Genomic DNA, 15,780 nt, shown 5'->3' on the forward strand with positions numbered 1-15,780 from the left:
TTTTTGGTGTTCTTTTCTATATCATCCCTTGTTGATGTTCTTTGGTCTGGGTGAGCCGCTTTCTCCCCAGAAGAGACCCACCCATAATTTTGGTGATGTTAGTCAGGGCCGGAAGGTGGATGATGTTTGTTATATTTTTCTTTCCTTGATGTGTTTTTCTTTGTTGTTTTTTATGTTCATTTATTCATATCATCCTTTTGTTGATGTTCTTTGGTCTGGATGAGCCGCTTTCTCCCCAGAAGAGACCCACCCATAATTTTGGCGATGTTAGGGCCTAAAGGTGGATGATCTTTTTGTTTCTTTTCTTGATGTTTCGTTTCTGTATTTTCCATTTTTCTGGTGTTCTTTTTTATTTTCCTTTTCTTTGGTGTTCCCATCGCGTGGATTGTCTACGACAGTATAACGAGCACCACAAGCCCGGGTTTATTTAGAGTTTGCTCTCCTAGGCAGATTGCCTACCACGGCTGACGACCTCCACCTGCCCGGGTTTATTGTTCGGAGTTTGCTCTCCTAGGTGAATTGCCTACCACGGCTGACGACCTCCACCTGCCCGGGTTTATTGTTCGGAGTTTGCTCTCCTAGGCAGATTGCCTACCACGGCTGACGACCTCCACCTGCCCGGGTTTATTGTTCGGAGTTTGCTCTCCTAGGCAGACTGCCTACCACGGCTGACGACCTCCACCTGCCCGGGTTTATTGTTCGGAGTTTGCTCTCCTAGGCAGACTGCCTACCACGGCTGACGACCTCCACCTGCCCGGGTTTATTGTTCGGAGTTTGCTCTCCTAGGCAGATTGCCTACCACGGCTGACGAGCTCCACCTGCCCGGGTTTATTGTTCGGAGTTTGCTCTCCTAGGCAGATTGCCTACCACGGCTGACGAGCTCCACCTGCCCGGGTTTGTTGTTCGGAGTTTGCTCTCCTAGGCAGATTGCCTACCACGGCTGACGAGCTCCACCTGCCCGGGTTTGTTGTTCAGGTTGCTCTCCTAGGTGAATTGCCTCCACGGCTGACGACCTCCACCTGCCCGGGTTTGTTGTTCGGAGTTTGCTCTCCTAGGTGAGTTACCTACCACGGCTTACGAGCTCCACCTGCCCGGGTTTGTTTAGAGTTTGCTCTCCTAGGTGAATTGCCTACCACGGCTAACGACCTCCACCTGCCCGGGTTTGTTTAGAGTTTGCTCTCCTAGGTGAATTGCCTACCACGGCTAACGACCTCCACCTGCCCGGGTTTGTTTAGAGTTTGCTCTCCTAGGTGAATTGCCTACCACGGCTGACGACCTCCACCTGCCCAGGTTTATTGTTCGAGTTTGCTCTCCTAGGTGAATTGCCTACCACGGCTAACGACCTCCACCTGCCCGGGTTTGTATAGAGTTTGCTCTCCTAGGTGAATTGCCTACCACGGCTGACGAGCTCCACCTGCCCGGGTTTGTTTAGAGTTTGCTCTCCTAGGTGAATTGCCTACCACGGCTAACGACCTCCACCTGCCCGGGTTTGTATAGAGTTTGCTCTCCTAGGTGAATTGCCTACCACGGCTAACGAGCCTCACCTGCCCGGGTTTGTATAGAGTTTGCTCTCCTAGGTGAATTGCCTACCACGGCTAACGACCTCCACCTGCCCGGGTTTGTATAGAGTTTGCTCTCCTAGGTGAATTGCCTACCACGGCTAACGAGCACCACCTGCCCGGGTTTGTATAGAGTTTGCTCTCCTAGGTGAATTGCCTACCACGGCTAACGAGCTCCACCTGCCCGGGTTTGTTTAGAGTTTGCTCTCCTAGGTGAATTGCCTTCCACGGCTAACGAACCTCACCTGCCCGGGTTTGTTTAGAGTTTGCTCTCCTAGGTGAATTGCCTACCACGGCTAACGAGCCTCACCTGCCCGGGTTTGTTTAGAGTTTGCTCTCCTAGGTGAATTGCCTTCCACGGCTAACGAGCCTCACCTGCCCGGGTTTGTATAGAGTTTGCTCTCCTAGGCAGATTGCCTACCACGGCTAACGAGCTCCACCTGCCCGGGTTTGTAGCCGGAAGATCTCCGGCACCTCCGTCGGGGCCCGGAGGGACGCCGAGGAGCCCTGCCTGGAGCCCTCCATTCCTGCCATGCTCGCCAGGGAGACCTTGGGCTCGCTGGCACTCCACACCCCCGCCGAGGCGAGGATGCAAGAACTCGCTTCTTAAAACTACTAGACTGGATTATAAAATTAATCATAATTACTGTGAAGGCGCCGGTCACCGCGTTTATCGGTTCAGGGATGGAAGACCGACGGGCCTGGGAAACGCACAAGCATCCAAAGGAATCCTCGCGACGGCTTGCGACGCAGCATCCATTTCCCTTTTCTTTCTCATTCCAATTTTTCTTTTTTATTATATTTTCCTTCTCTGATTGATTGATGGATTGATTTTACTTGGTAGGAATCTGCTCACCAATTAACACCATTCAGGTGTAAATTGCACCACACACCTGCCGAGAGAAAACACCAGTGAGAGTGCTGACGCTCACGAGGACGGCCTGCTAGAGTTTCCTAACATTCGCATCGGGGCCCACTTCTCTTTAGTCGTCTGTCTCTTTATTTTCTATTCTCTATTTCATTCTATTTCTCCCTTTCTTTCATCCTTGCTCTCCATCTATGAATTTATTTATTTAATTCTCTCTCTCTCTCTCTCTCTCTCTCTCTCTCTCTCTCTCTCTCTCTCTCTCTCTCTCTCTCTCTCTCTCTCTCTCTCTCTCTCTCTCTCTCTCTCTCTCTCTCTCTCTCTCTCTCTCTCTCTCTCACACACACACACACACACACACACACACACACAGCTTTCGTAGGCGTTGTGGGTATTGCCAGGGGTAGTTTAATGACCCTGGTGGTAGTCTGACCTCCTATCTGTACTATGGACCTAAAAAAAACACTCATGAGAATCAGACTGATCTGCTTTGACCCCTGTGGAAAAAGTTGGTATGAGAGACAGAAGCGTCTGAGAATACCGGCCTAGGAGTTGTCATGTATAAGTCGAGTGTCCTCTTGTTGGGTTAAGGATATGCACTGTTAATTATTTATTAATGTATTGGCATCACAGCAGGCGGCTCAAAGACAAAACAAAACACACTCACTAAAAAAACACCAACCACTTCTCCCAAAATCAGAAAACACTCACCATCATGTGTTTTTTTCTCTTTTTCTCTCTCCCATTTATATATTTATTTTCGCATCATAGCAGGCAAACGTTAACACACAGCGCACACACAAAAAACGATAACCACTTCTCCCACAATCAGAAAGCAGTCACCATCATGTGCTTTTCTCCTTTTTTTCTCTCCCATTTATCTGTTTATTTTCGCATCACAGGAAGCAGCTCAAAGGTAAAACAATAACACACAAAAAGTCTGTCAGCCACTTCTCCTCCCACAAACACACGAAAAAAATAGCTGCCATCAAGTGCTTTTTCTCTTTTTTTCTTTTCTTTCATTGATTCATTGAGTTTTCACATCATAGGAGTTTCATTTGATGTTGATGAAAGTTCAGCATGCAGCTTTTTTATTTATATTGCCATTGTGCGGAACTTATTCTATGAGTATGTCGGAAAAAATGACTGAACGGGTAAATGTTATGAAAGAGATGGGGAAGCAAAATGGGGTTCGATCCTTATGAGAAGAAAGTTTTATCTACGAATTATTGGGTCTGGATTAAAGTCTTCCTCCACCTCTTCCGCTGCTTCCTCCTCTTCCTCCTTTTCTTCCTCCACTTACCCTCTTCTAGGTTCTATCTGTACACCTCTATATAGTTTCTCGTGGAAATACTATAAGAATACACAGTCGTTCCACGCACAGCATGATGACGTCACACTCTCATCTGACCTAAATCTAGGCTCCAGGGTTCCCATGAAAACAACAACAACTAAAAGTAAAGGGATGACTCATGTGTGACGAATATAATGCAAATAAAAGGTAGCGAAAACAAAGAACCTGATGTTAAGGGCCAGTCTTACAGTCCAGTACAGCACGCTTGTAAGCTCCCCAACCGAACACAAAACACGACGAAAATTCCTTGTATAGTTTTTTTTTTTTTCCTTACAGCATAAAAAAAGGTAACAAATGTGAAAAAAAAACTATACAAGGAATTTTCGTCGTGTTTTGTGTTTAGTTGGGGAGCTTACAAACGTGCTGTATGTTTACGAAAGCGCAGCCGTGAAATAGCTCGCAGAGGGTTTAGGGTCGGGGAGCATAGTTAAACTACTCCAACCGAACTTTACGACCTACTAACGGGGGGACTGCGCCCCCCTCGAGCCCCCCTTCTAACCAGGGGGGTCTACGCCCCCCCCTGGACCCTCCCCACATGTATATGTGACTTATTTCAGCGAGGAGGTATTTCTCGCAACACCGGCTGCAGCGTCGCCGCGGCCGCTGCCAGAGGAGGCGACGCGCTTTCGTAAACATTATCCCCTATTTTCAGGAGTAAAAAAAGACTCCTTGAATTGGATTTTCAAAGCGTTTCCATGACTGTTAAAGGTTTGTAGAAAAGATATATGAAGAGATACTGATGTTTCATAAAGTAGGTAATGAGATACTGGCACGGACCTAAAACGAATCTTAACCCATTTAGGCGCCCGAGCTCACATATTTGACACGGTTTTCGTATGAGTTTTCGGTATTTCCAGGAGTATTTTAATGGTCCTAGTAGTAGTTTGGTTCTTCTTCTGTACCATGAACCTGAAAACACTCTCATGAGAACCCAATTGGTCCCCTTTTTGGCCTTTGGAAATAGTTGGTGTGAGGGGAAGTGTCTGCCAATACTAACCAAGGAGTCTGCGAGAGGCCGGTGGGCGTATACAAGGCAGCTCCCGTGAACCTGACCCCACCTAACGCCACTAGTCAATCCGATCTTCATAATCTTCACCCATTACTAGTCCACTGCAGCATAGAGGCCTTTCCCAACGTCATCCACCTCTCCTAACCCCACCTAACCTAACCTAACCCCACTCTGACCTTCATAATCTTCAGTCATGACTAGTCCACTGCAGCATAGAGGCCTTTCCCAACGTCCTCCACCCCTCTCTGTTTAATATATTACTCCATCGTGCTTTGGCAAATACTCTTAACTTAATATAATCTTCATCTTCAGGCATTGCTAGTCTACTGCAGAACAAAGGCCTTTCCCAACGTCCTCCACCTTTCTCTGATAGTATACTCCATCGTGGTTTGGCAAATACTCAAACTTAATCTAATCTTCATCTTAAGGCCTTGTTAGTCCAATACAAAACAAAGGCCTTTCCCAACGTCCTCCACCTTTCTATGTTAGGTGTTAGACTTCTTCATCCTGCTCTGGCAAATGCTCTAACTTTAGGGATTGACGCTGTAAACCTCATATCGTCAGTCTATGGCAGAACAGAGGTCTTTCTCAATGGCCTCCACCTTTCTCTGATATTATACTCCATCGTGGTTTGGCAAATACTCAAACTTAATCTAATCTTCATCTTAAGGCCTTGTTAGTCCAATACAAAACAAAGGCCTTTCCCAACGTCCTCCACCTTTCTCTGTTTGATGTTAGATTACGCCATCCTGCTCCGGCAAATGCTCTAACTTAAGTGACTGCAATACTCTAATATTCACCATCTTAAGTTATTACTAGTCTATTACAAAGGCCTTTCCCAGTTGTCTGTTCCTCTACCTTTCTCTGTTTGATGTTAGTGTACTCCATCCTGCTCCGGCCAGTGATCTAATGTAATCTCTCCACCTGCTCGCCCTCTGCCCGCCCTGACGTGTACGTGTTCTGGGTCGTCACTGTTGCGTTGGCTGTCCTCCTGATGGCAGTTCTCCGCGTGCTGTGTCCCGCCGAGTCCATTTCTCGTTCTTGTTTGTTGTTAGATTATCTTTATTTTTTGTTTGTTACCTAATCCATGATGCGCTCTCTCTCTCTCTCTCTCTCTCTCTCTCTCTCTCTCTCTCTCTCTCTCTCTCTCTCTCTCTCTCTCTCTCTCTCTCTCTCTCTCTCTCTCTCTCTCTCTCTCTCTCTCTCTCTCTCTCTCTCTCTCTCTCTCTCTCTCTCTCTCTCTCTCTCTCTCTCTCTCTCTCTCTCTCTCTCTCTCTATACACACATACATACATTCACTCACACACAAACAAACATATTCTCCCAGTAGTTCCTCGCAGACATGTCCATTAGGAATTCAGTCGCCGTAAGGACAACAAGGAAGCGCTTAATCTACTCTCTCAATAAGGTGAACGGCCTCGAGCTCTTGTCATCCCAGCGGCAGTGGTGAGCTCGTCCCGCACTGGGCTGGCGTGGCGGCGAGGGCGGGTCTAAAGGCTTTGGTCGGGCACGCGTCTTTGGCCCACATTCTCAGACATTTGATATTGCTTTTGCAGAGGTTGTGTTTGTTTTCCCTGAATAGTCTTATGAGCCTAGTTATAGTTTGACAAAGCTTCTGCACCGGGGATGTGAGACAATTGTGTTTGCTCTTGGTTTTAGTAAGTTTAAAACATGAAAAGCCTTCCAAATGATGAACAAGTGAAGTCGTATAAAAGAAACTATTATATAACATTGGTTTAAGTCATTTTTAAACATAAGAAACCTTCCAAATGTAAATGCAAATGAGGTATAAAGTTGTGTTTCTTCCATTGTTTTAGTCATGGACTTCCAAATGATTAACAAATGAAGTCGTATTAAAGAAGCTGTGTTTTTTCCATCTCTGTAGTCATTTTTAAGCTTGAATGGCCTTTGAAATGGACCTAAAACCAACGAGTAAGTCAAGCAATTGGAGAGGGAAGGAAGGAAAAAGAAAAGTAAAGTTCCAAGGCCTTCAAAATGATTCACTATGGAAGTCAAGTGCAAGAAGCGGTGCTGTTCTTCATTGTTTCAGTCATTTGTAAGCATGATAGACTTTACAAATAGACTTCAAACTAACCACTAAGTCAACGGGAAAGAAAAGAAGGAAGAAGGAAAGTAAGCTCAGTGCCCCACTAACAACATCCTTTTCGTGTTGGTGAGGGGCGGGGCGCGTCACACCAACAGCCTCAAGTATGCCATGAGGGCGGCGGAGAGGGGGCAGGGCGAGGCAGGGGAAGGGGAGGAAGGGAAGGCAGGGGAGAGGAGCAACCATATGTGTGTGTGTGTGTGTGTGTGTGTGTGTGTGTGTGTGTGTGTGTGTGCTGGGTCTGTCACTGTTTACCCACCCATATAATAGCGTACGGTCTTTTGGGGGGCAGTGACCACCAACGTGTGTAGGGGGGGGAGGCGCTTAAGCTATTTCCTGGGGGGTTAGAAAACGGTTAGTCAGAATGTATCACTAACAAACTAACTAACTAACTAAAACTAACACCACACACTTTTCAACCTCATATTTCTCTTTGTTCTCAAGGGAAAGGATGGAAAAGAAGGAACGGGAAGGAGGGAAGGGAAAGGGAGAGAACAGAAAGAGACGGGGAAGGAGGAAAAGAAGGGAAGGAAAGGGAAGGAGTGAGGGAAAGAAAGGGGGAGGGACGGGAAGGAGAAGGGAAGGGATGTGTGTGTTGCGGGGTAGTTTAGGTTCTTTGATGGCGGGTTAGAAAAAAAGTTCGTCAAAATTTGCCTGCAGTATCTAACCAACAAACTATCTTACTGACCGAAACTGACCTCTGACTGAAGTTGACCTCTCTTTTGGCCACTCTTCTGAACTCTTTTTTGTTATTTATTATAAGGGCAGTGTTTAGCGGGCTTTTTTCATTATTATTCTTCATTCTTTTGCCCTTGAGCTGCTTCCTTTACTGTAAAAAAAATAACATCTTCACACCTTCAAACCTCATATTCCTCTTTGTTTTCACTTTCACCCGTCGATATGTGTGTGGGTGTGTGGGACGTTTAATTTCTTTGGTGAGAGGTTGATATAAAAGATCGCCAAAATGTGCTACTAGCTAAATAACTAACCTAACCTAACCTAACCTAACCTTTATACCTTCAAACCTCATATTCCTCTTTATCCTCACCTTCACGCCTCGTACTCCTCATATATCTAACTCCTCCACGCCTCATACTTCTCTTCTCTTTAACACTTATAGTCTCAAACATTTCCGCGCTCACACACCCACATTTGGTAAGACTTTCGTAGATGTTTTGGTTGTGTTAGTATTTCCATGAGTAGTTTTATGAGCCTAGTGATAGTTTGACGAGGCCTCTGCACCATGAACGTAAAAATAACACCCATGAGAACCCGACTAACCTCCTTTGTGGCCTTTGAAAATATTGACTGTGAGAGGCGAAAGCGTTTGGTAAAGGTTGTAGGCATTTCCATGGGTAGTTTTATGGGCTTAGTGATAGTGTGACAAGGCTTCTGCACCATGAACGTGAAAAAAACACTTGAGAACCTGACTAATCTTCTTTGTGGCCTTGGGAAGTTTGTTGCAGCTGAGAATACACGCCTCAAACGTCAATACCCACATGACGCAGCAATCCACGGCCAGGCAGAGGGAGTGAATGCGTCAGTGTGTGTGTAAAGGAATCCAGTGCAACCGTCGCCAGGCTGATCCGACACCCACGGCGGATAAGGTGTTTACAAATATTAGTTCGTGCCGAGCAGTGAACCTTCCCGCCCTGACTCACCACAATGCTAACACGCTGAAGCTGTTGATCTCCGGCGCACGCACGAACATTTGCAACGAGGAGGGAAACGGGGCGGAGGACAAGCTAAGAGAGACATGAAGGGAAGGAAAGAGGGAGAAGGGGAAGGGAAATTAAGAAGGGAGGGAGGAAGGAGGGAGAGAGGGGAAAGGAACACTCTTGCACTAGGAAGGAAAACGCAACGGAGGACAAGCTAATAGGCAAATGAAGGGTTAGGAAAGGAAGGTTTGAGGGGAAGGGAAGGCAAGGGGGAGGAGGGATGGTAAAAGAAAGGAAGGAGGGAGAGGAAGGGACGGGAAAGGAAGATTAGAGGGAAAGGGAAGGGGAAGAAAGGAGGAGAGGAAGGGACGTGTATGGAGCTGTAAGAATGGAGTAAAAGGAGAAAGAGGAATGAACAGGGAAAAGGGAGGAGGAGAGAGAAGGGAGGGGAAGGAAGGAGAGGCACGTCAAGGAAGAGGAAAGAAGAGAAGGGAGTAAGTAAGAAGGGGAAGAGACAGAGAAAGGAGAGAGGGGAAGGAGAGAAAGGAAGGAACGGGGGAAGAAGGGAGGGGAAAGGAAGGTGAAGAAACAGGGAAGGAGGTAAAAGAAGAGATGGGAAGGAGAGAAAGGAAGGAGTAAGGGAAAAGAAGGGAGGGGAAAGGAAGGGGAAGAAACAGGGAAGGAGGTAAAAGAAGAGATGGGAAGGAGAGAAAGGAAGGAGTAAGGGAAAAGAAGGGAGGGGAAAGGAAGGGAAGAGACAGGTAAGGAGGGAAAAGAAGGGATGGAAAGGAGGAAGGAGGAAGGGGAAAGAAGGGAGGTGAAGGAGGAAGGGGAAGAGACCGAGAAGGAGGTAAGGTAGGGGAGAGAAGGGACGGTGAAGAAGGGGAATAAGGGGAAGGGAGAACACACTTGCAGGCCGCGTGTTCCCTCGAGGGGCTCAACAGAAGGGAGAGAGAATGAAAACAGCGGACTAGGAAGTGGGCGAAAGACTTGTTACACCACGACTAAAAAAGGTGATTTGCATTTCAACGAGTGAGAGGATGGCATCAGAGAGCGCGGATATGGGCACGATGACACGCTTGTTGAGAAGGAAGGGAACGCAAGTGTCTGTAGGAGGATGAGAAATGGCTGACAATATTAGAGAAGGGAAGAGGAAAGAAGGGAAAAAGTTAGGGGAATGGACGGGGAGGGAAAGGGACGTGGGAGGAGGAAGGGGAAGGGATTTGGAAGGGGTAAAAGGGAGAAGGGACAGGGTAGGAAGGAGGGAAGAGAAGGGAAGGAAAGAGAACGAGTAGGGCGGAGATGGTGTGGGATAGGATGGTTAGAGGAAAATGGTATGGGAAAGGACGAGGAAGAACGTAGGGGAAGGGAAGGTAGAGGTACGGAGAAGGAGGAAGGGAAGGGAAAGGAAAGAGGGAAGGAAGGGAAAGAGGTGAAAGAGAAAGAGAGAGAGGGGGAGGGGGAGAGAGAGAGAGAGAGGAAGGGACTTGTACAGAAGGGAGGGAATACTAAAAAAAAATATAATAGCAAATGAAAGAAGATGAATAAGCAGAGAAGGAATGGCTGATAGATTTACTGAAAGAGTGAGAAGGAGGCAAAAGAGAGAGAAGGAAGGGGAAAGAAGGAAAGAAAGAGGGAGGGGCATGTAAAGAAGGGAGGGAATGCGGGAATGACTTAAGGAGGAGGAGGAAGAAGAGGAGGAATTGCTAATAAAATTACTGATAGAGATAGAGAGAGTGGTCGGTATGCTCAGACGCCGCCGCTCACATCAACTATTACATCAAAGGACAAAAAGGAGATGAATCGGGTTTTTTAGTTTTTTTTTCACGTTCATGGTATAGGAGAATGGTTAACCTAGTACCAGGGTCATAAAACTACCCCTGGAAATGCCCCCTAAAACTCCTAGGGAACACTTGTCAAATGTGTGTGTGTGTGTGTGTGTGTGTGTGTGTGTGTGTGTGTGTGTGTGTGTGTGTGTGTGTGTGTGTGTGTGTGTGTGTGTGTGTGTGTGTGTGTGTGTGTGTGTTAATAGAACAAGCCTCGCGGGTCTCAGACTATTGGATGATTGAGGGTGTGGGTGTGAGTCTGGGCGGGGAGGGGACGGGGTGAGGGTGTGTGTAGGGGTGGCTTGAGGGAGGAAAGGTCGAGGATGTGGAGGCGTGGGTGGTGGTGGTGGTGGTGGTGAGGCATGAGTGGGCGAGGCAGAAGCGGTGAATGGAGGCAGCGAGGTGGATTGGATGACCCGAGGAGGAGTCACGATGAAGGACAGGAATGCTGACGTGTGTGTTTAGCTTAACCTTTAGTCTCAACGGACAGAGAAGGAGAATGTTAAATGGATATGAACGTACGCCGCCACACAGAAAGCAGAATAAAGCAGAAAAGGAAGGAGTGTACATGAAAGACTTAGTTAATAGGTGGGGGGAACCTTTTAACCTGCCAACTTATGAAGGAACGTATATATATGTGTGTCAAATGGGTATGAGCTTGTATTAACGACCATCAGTAGAGCACAAAAGGGAAGAATATAGGAGTAAAAAAAGACGGATAGCAATGCGTGTTTAACTTAACCTTTCTTTAGTGAGTCAACGTACAGAGCAGACTGAGGCAAATGAAGGCAGAAGGGAAAAGGGAGTAAAGGGGAAGTAGGGAGGGAAGGGAAGGGCAGCGTGGTGGATAGAACGACCCGCGGAGGAGTTACGTTGAAGGACAGGAATGTGCCTTTAGACAGTCAACGAACGGAGGAGAGTATGTCAGGTGGATATGAAGCTTTGAACGTACACTGGCAAATACAAACTGAGCACGGAAGGGAGGAATAGAAATAGACTTAAAATTGAAGGCTGGGAATGGTTGTGTTTACCCTTCAGCCAGTCAGCGCACAGAGAAAAACGTCAAATGGATGTGAACTTGTATCGCCAAAGAGTAGAATAACACAATAGGAAGGACTACCAATGAAAGACGTGGCAATTAGGTGAAGAATGCATGATTAATAGACACTGTGTTGGCACCCTGTAGCAGGGTTTCTCAACGTGGGCCATGTGGTCCTCTGGGGGCCATGAGAAATTTTCAGGGGCCATAGAACAAAATTAGGAAAATGGGGGGCCACAGGGGGCCACAGAACTTCCTAAGTTTGCGTTGCTCATATGAGCTTAATATTTTCATATTTGTTATATGGTGTTTTCTTATCAGCTGTTCTACTGCTTCATTTAGCGACTTCAGCGTCTTTTTGCGTAATCCTGGCAACGCTCACTTCCCATGAGCTGGCAACACTGGATTTAGGGTTGCTATGTTTGTCCTTTTAAGGACATTCTTTACCATTTTGGTCCGTTTGTCCTTCAATTTTCCTGAAAAAAGAGAAGACAGCTTTTATCTGCTTTTTTTTTACACAGTATATCTTTTTCCTGCTTACACGTTAACATAAGGCAGCGCTAAAGAATTTAGTCAGACTGTCAGAGCATGTTCGTGTACGTAGTGGTACCAGTATTGGACGCGTTAGGACTCAGGAAGGCTGATCCTAACAACGATCATTACTTTATCCACTTCCCAAGATGTAGTAACTTAGGGGGGGCCACGAGAACTCAAATTACCTTGGAGGGGGCCACTGCCGAAAAAGGGTAGAGAAACCCTGCCCTATAGGCAGTCAACTTACGGAGGTGAATGTCAAATGGATATGGACCTGTATACCCGAACATTAGACTAACACAAAAGGAAGGACCACAAATGACACGTGATAATGAAGGGGAAGTGGCTTTATACATATTTTATACATATTTTGGTGGTACCCTTTAGCCAGTCAACTTGTGGAGGAAAGTATATGTCAAATGGATATGAACCTGTGTACCCAAGCATTAGACTAACACAAAAGGAAGGAAGGACTACAAAATAATGAGAGACGTGGTAATGAGGTGGGAGGGGCATAGTTTCTACATGTTTTGGTGATGCCCTTTTTGTCAGTCAACTTGTGAAAAAAAGTATATGTCAAATGGATATGAACCTGTATACTCAAACATTAGACTAACACAAAAGGAAGGACTACAAAATAATGAGAGACGTGGTAATGAGGTGGGAGGGGCATAGCTAACACACATTTTGGCTGCTCCCTCGACAAGCAGGAAAAAAGTATCCATGGACAACAGAGGAAGGAAATGAGGACAGCTGGGAGTGAAGGGACTAAAACAAGAGACCAGGTAACGTCAGTGGGGAGGGAGAGAAGGAGAGGTGATGCAAAGAGTGTGTGTACAAAGAGATGGATGTTACACAGCTTCTCAAACATTGCTCTGCGCCGACTCAGAATAAAGTTCCTTGATTAGTTGAGGTCCGTGTTCTCAGGGGCTTTCGACACTCACAACAATTTATTTCAAAGGCCACAAAGGAGATGAATCGGGTTCTCAAGAGTGTGTTGTCACGTTCATGGTGCAGAGGCCTTGTCAAACTATCACTAGGCTCATAAAACAACCCTCTGAAATACAAACTTAACCTATACCAAAGCCTTAACAAATGTGGGTGAGTGTGTAAGCCTGGAAATGTTTGAGGATATGGATCTAAGGCTCTCACAACAACTATTTCCAAAGGCCACAAAGGAGACGAGTCGGGTTCTAATGAGTGTGCTTTCACGTTCATGGTGCAGAGGTCTTGTCAGACTACCACTAGACTCATAAAACTACCCATGGAAATATTAACATAACCTATACCAAACTTTTAAGAAATGTAAGTGTGTGTGTAAGCCCCGAAATGCTTGAGAATATGCCTGACCACTCATCCGCTCGCTGCCTTCCTTGTGGCGCTGTAAGCTTTGATGTCGGACACGATTGCACGCGCATGAGAAAAATCTAGTAACTCGTCTTGTGGTAAAAATACTGATGACTTCCCTGGCGGTGACGCACGGAAAGGTGGGAGGAGAGGAGAGGGGGTGGGTGGCTAGAACATAAGAACATAAGAACGTTGGAGTCTGCAAGAGGCCGGTAGGCCTATACAAGGCAGCTCCTTTAACCCTAAGCTTCCGTTTATCTAACCCCACCTAATATCGCTGTCCATGAATTTATCTAATCTATTTTTGAATGTGACAATTGTATTGGCACTCACCACATGACTGCTAAGCCTATTCCACTCATCCACAACCCTGTTAGTAAACCAATTTTTGCCTATGTCCTTGTTGAATCTGAATTTATCCAGTTTAAACCCATTACTTCGTGTCCTACCCGGTTCTCTTACCAACAAAACCTTATGAATATCTCCCTTATTAAAGCCCTTCATCCATTTATAAACCTGTGGTGGTGGTAGTGCTCCGCCTCCGCTGCGCTTGTCAAGACGAGGTTTGTTTGCTCGCTCATCACCGCGACCCGCCAATCCAGGTCACAGCAGCCTCCCGGGACCCTGGTGAACCCCCTCGACCCTCCCTCTGCTGTCGCTGCTGGTTGGGGCGCTGTTCTTGGCTCTAGCGATCTTACCCAACCATGCACCCAACACACAGCTGCTACGGGAAAGAATAACACCCATTGCCAGGACACAGCAGCCTCTCTGGGACCCTGCTGAACCCCCTCGACCCTTACTAGCTGTGGTGGGTGGAATGGGGTCTGTTCATGACCTTGGCGACATAACCCAAACTCAGCTGCTACGGGAAAGACTAACACACCCATTACCAGGACACAGCAGCCTGTCTGGGACCCTGGTGAACCCCTCCCTTCCGAGCTGTTATGGATGGAACTGGGGTCTGTTCATGGCCTTGGCGACACCCGCCCAACACACAGACACACACACGGTAAAAAATAACACCCGCCAATCCTCTCCTTATGGCTTGTCACTAACTTTTTTTTATTCCTACTTAACATTTGTGACAAACGGTGAAGAACAACCCGCCATTGCTCTCCTTACAGCTTGTCACTTGCATTTGTTTTATCATTCCTACTGAACGTTTGTCACATTAAGCGGTACAAAGCCAAGTAATGCACGGAATTTACATGCGTTTTCCAAGGGTCACTGTCTTAAACATTCCGGGGCCCAGGGACACATTATGGCAAGGCTTTCCTAGGAGTTTGGGCATTTCCAGGGATAGTTTAATGATCCTGGTGGTAGTATGACCCTTCTTCTATACCATGAACCTAAGAAACACATTTGACAACGCTTTCATAGGAGTTTTGGACATTTCAGGGATAGTTTAATCACCCTGGTTTAGTATGACACTTCGTATGTACCATGAACCTAAGAAACACGCATTTGACAACGCCTTCATAGGAGTTTTGGGCATTTCAGGGATAGTTGAATCACCCTGGTTTTAGTATGATCCTTCTTATGTACCATGAACCTAAGAAACACGCATTTGACAAGACTTTCATAGGAGCCCATGAGAACCCCAGCGACTTCCACGAGAGGCTTTTCAAACAGACGAACTGCAGGGCCGATACGTTTAAAAATACAGACTTAAATGTTGAAGGTCAGGATATTTTTCTGTGTAAGTCGCGTCCCGTCAGTATTTTTTTTTTTTACAGAAAAGGAGGCAGTTCAAAGGCATGAAAAAAATAACAATAATGAAAAAAAAAAAAAAAAAGGCCGCTACTTACTGCTCCTGAATAGAGCTGAAGCCTCAAGTTAACTCGATGACGGCCGGGACGTAAGAAGCGTGAGACACAAGACAAAGTTTGAGGGCGGCACAAAGAGTCGGACAAAGTCTCGGCACAAACAAAGGCGAGGGCAGCAGCAGGTGAGGTAGTTTTTCGCGTCCCGGCAGATGGCGAGGCAGGACGAAGTGACTCCGTCCTCTCTCCTTTGTCCCTGCTGATCAAAGCCTCGCTCAGCCCGTGTTTTCTCCTATCCCATTTTCTCCTTTTCTTTTATCCCGTCTCGTTCTGTCTTTTTCCCCTCGCAGCTGACAGTTACAATAAATGGAAATGTATCTTGAAAGCTGCTGTAATCCACCAGTGGCCGGGAGCGCAATCTGGCGACGGAGATAACGAGCAACTCCTCCGCGGCTCTTTGTCTTTCTCCTTCCTGCAGACGGCAAGAAAGTTAGTCTGCCCTTCCATTGTGGCGGCGCCTGGCCGGGGCTGGCCGAGGTTTTGTGCGGGCCTCCCTGGCGTGACTCGGACTCGCCCTTTTTGTGCCGGTAATTTCTTTGGTGCGGCGTAAAAGCCAACTTGTTTTCCACGGGAGCTCAGTCACTCGGTAAAACAGGCACCAACATAAAAGGCCGGGCCACGGCCGTCCTGTGGGCCCGTGGGGGCTCGGGGCCGCCAGCCGT

General features: G+C 46.9%; 2 long non-coding RNA genes across 8 annotated transcripts; one reads left to right on the forward strand and one right to left on the reverse strand.

Moving 5' to 3' along the window:
• Positions 1–264: 264 nt before the first annotated feature.
• LOC126989241 (uncharacterized) lies at positions 265–2,079 on the reverse strand. Of its 6 annotated transcripts, none has more exons than XR_007743050.1 (4): positions 1,935–2,079; positions 1,415–1,544; positions 745–886; positions 265–608 (listed from the first exon to the last, which is right to left on the reverse strand). It is a non-coding gene; the product is annotated as an uncharacterized LOC126989241 (long non-coding RNA). The 6 variants fall into 6 exon arrangements; XR_007743049.1 differs by having other exon boundaries at positions 745–818; positions 1,415–1,609; XR_007743048.1 differs by having other exon boundaries at positions 1,415–1,609.
• On the forward strand, positions 396–2,026 carry LOC126989242 (uncharacterized). 2 transcript variants are annotated; one of them, XR_007743056.1, is made up of 4 exons: positions 396–514; positions 1,318–1,382; positions 1,448–1,642; positions 1,903–2,026. It is a non-coding gene; the product is annotated as an uncharacterized LOC126989242 (long non-coding RNA). The 2 variants fall into 2 exon arrangements; XR_007743055.1 differs by having other exon boundaries at positions 1,448–1,577.
• Positions 2,080–15,780: the final 13,701 nt, after the last annotated feature.

This window comes from Eriocheir sinensis, unplaced genomic scaffold, assembly GCF_024679095.1.
Source record: "Eriocheir sinensis breed Jianghai 21 unplaced genomic scaffold, ASM2467909v1 Scaffold111, whole genome shotgun sequence".
Lineage (NCBI taxonomy): Eukaryota > Metazoa > Arthropoda > Malacostraca > Decapoda > Varunidae > Eriocheir > Eriocheir sinensis.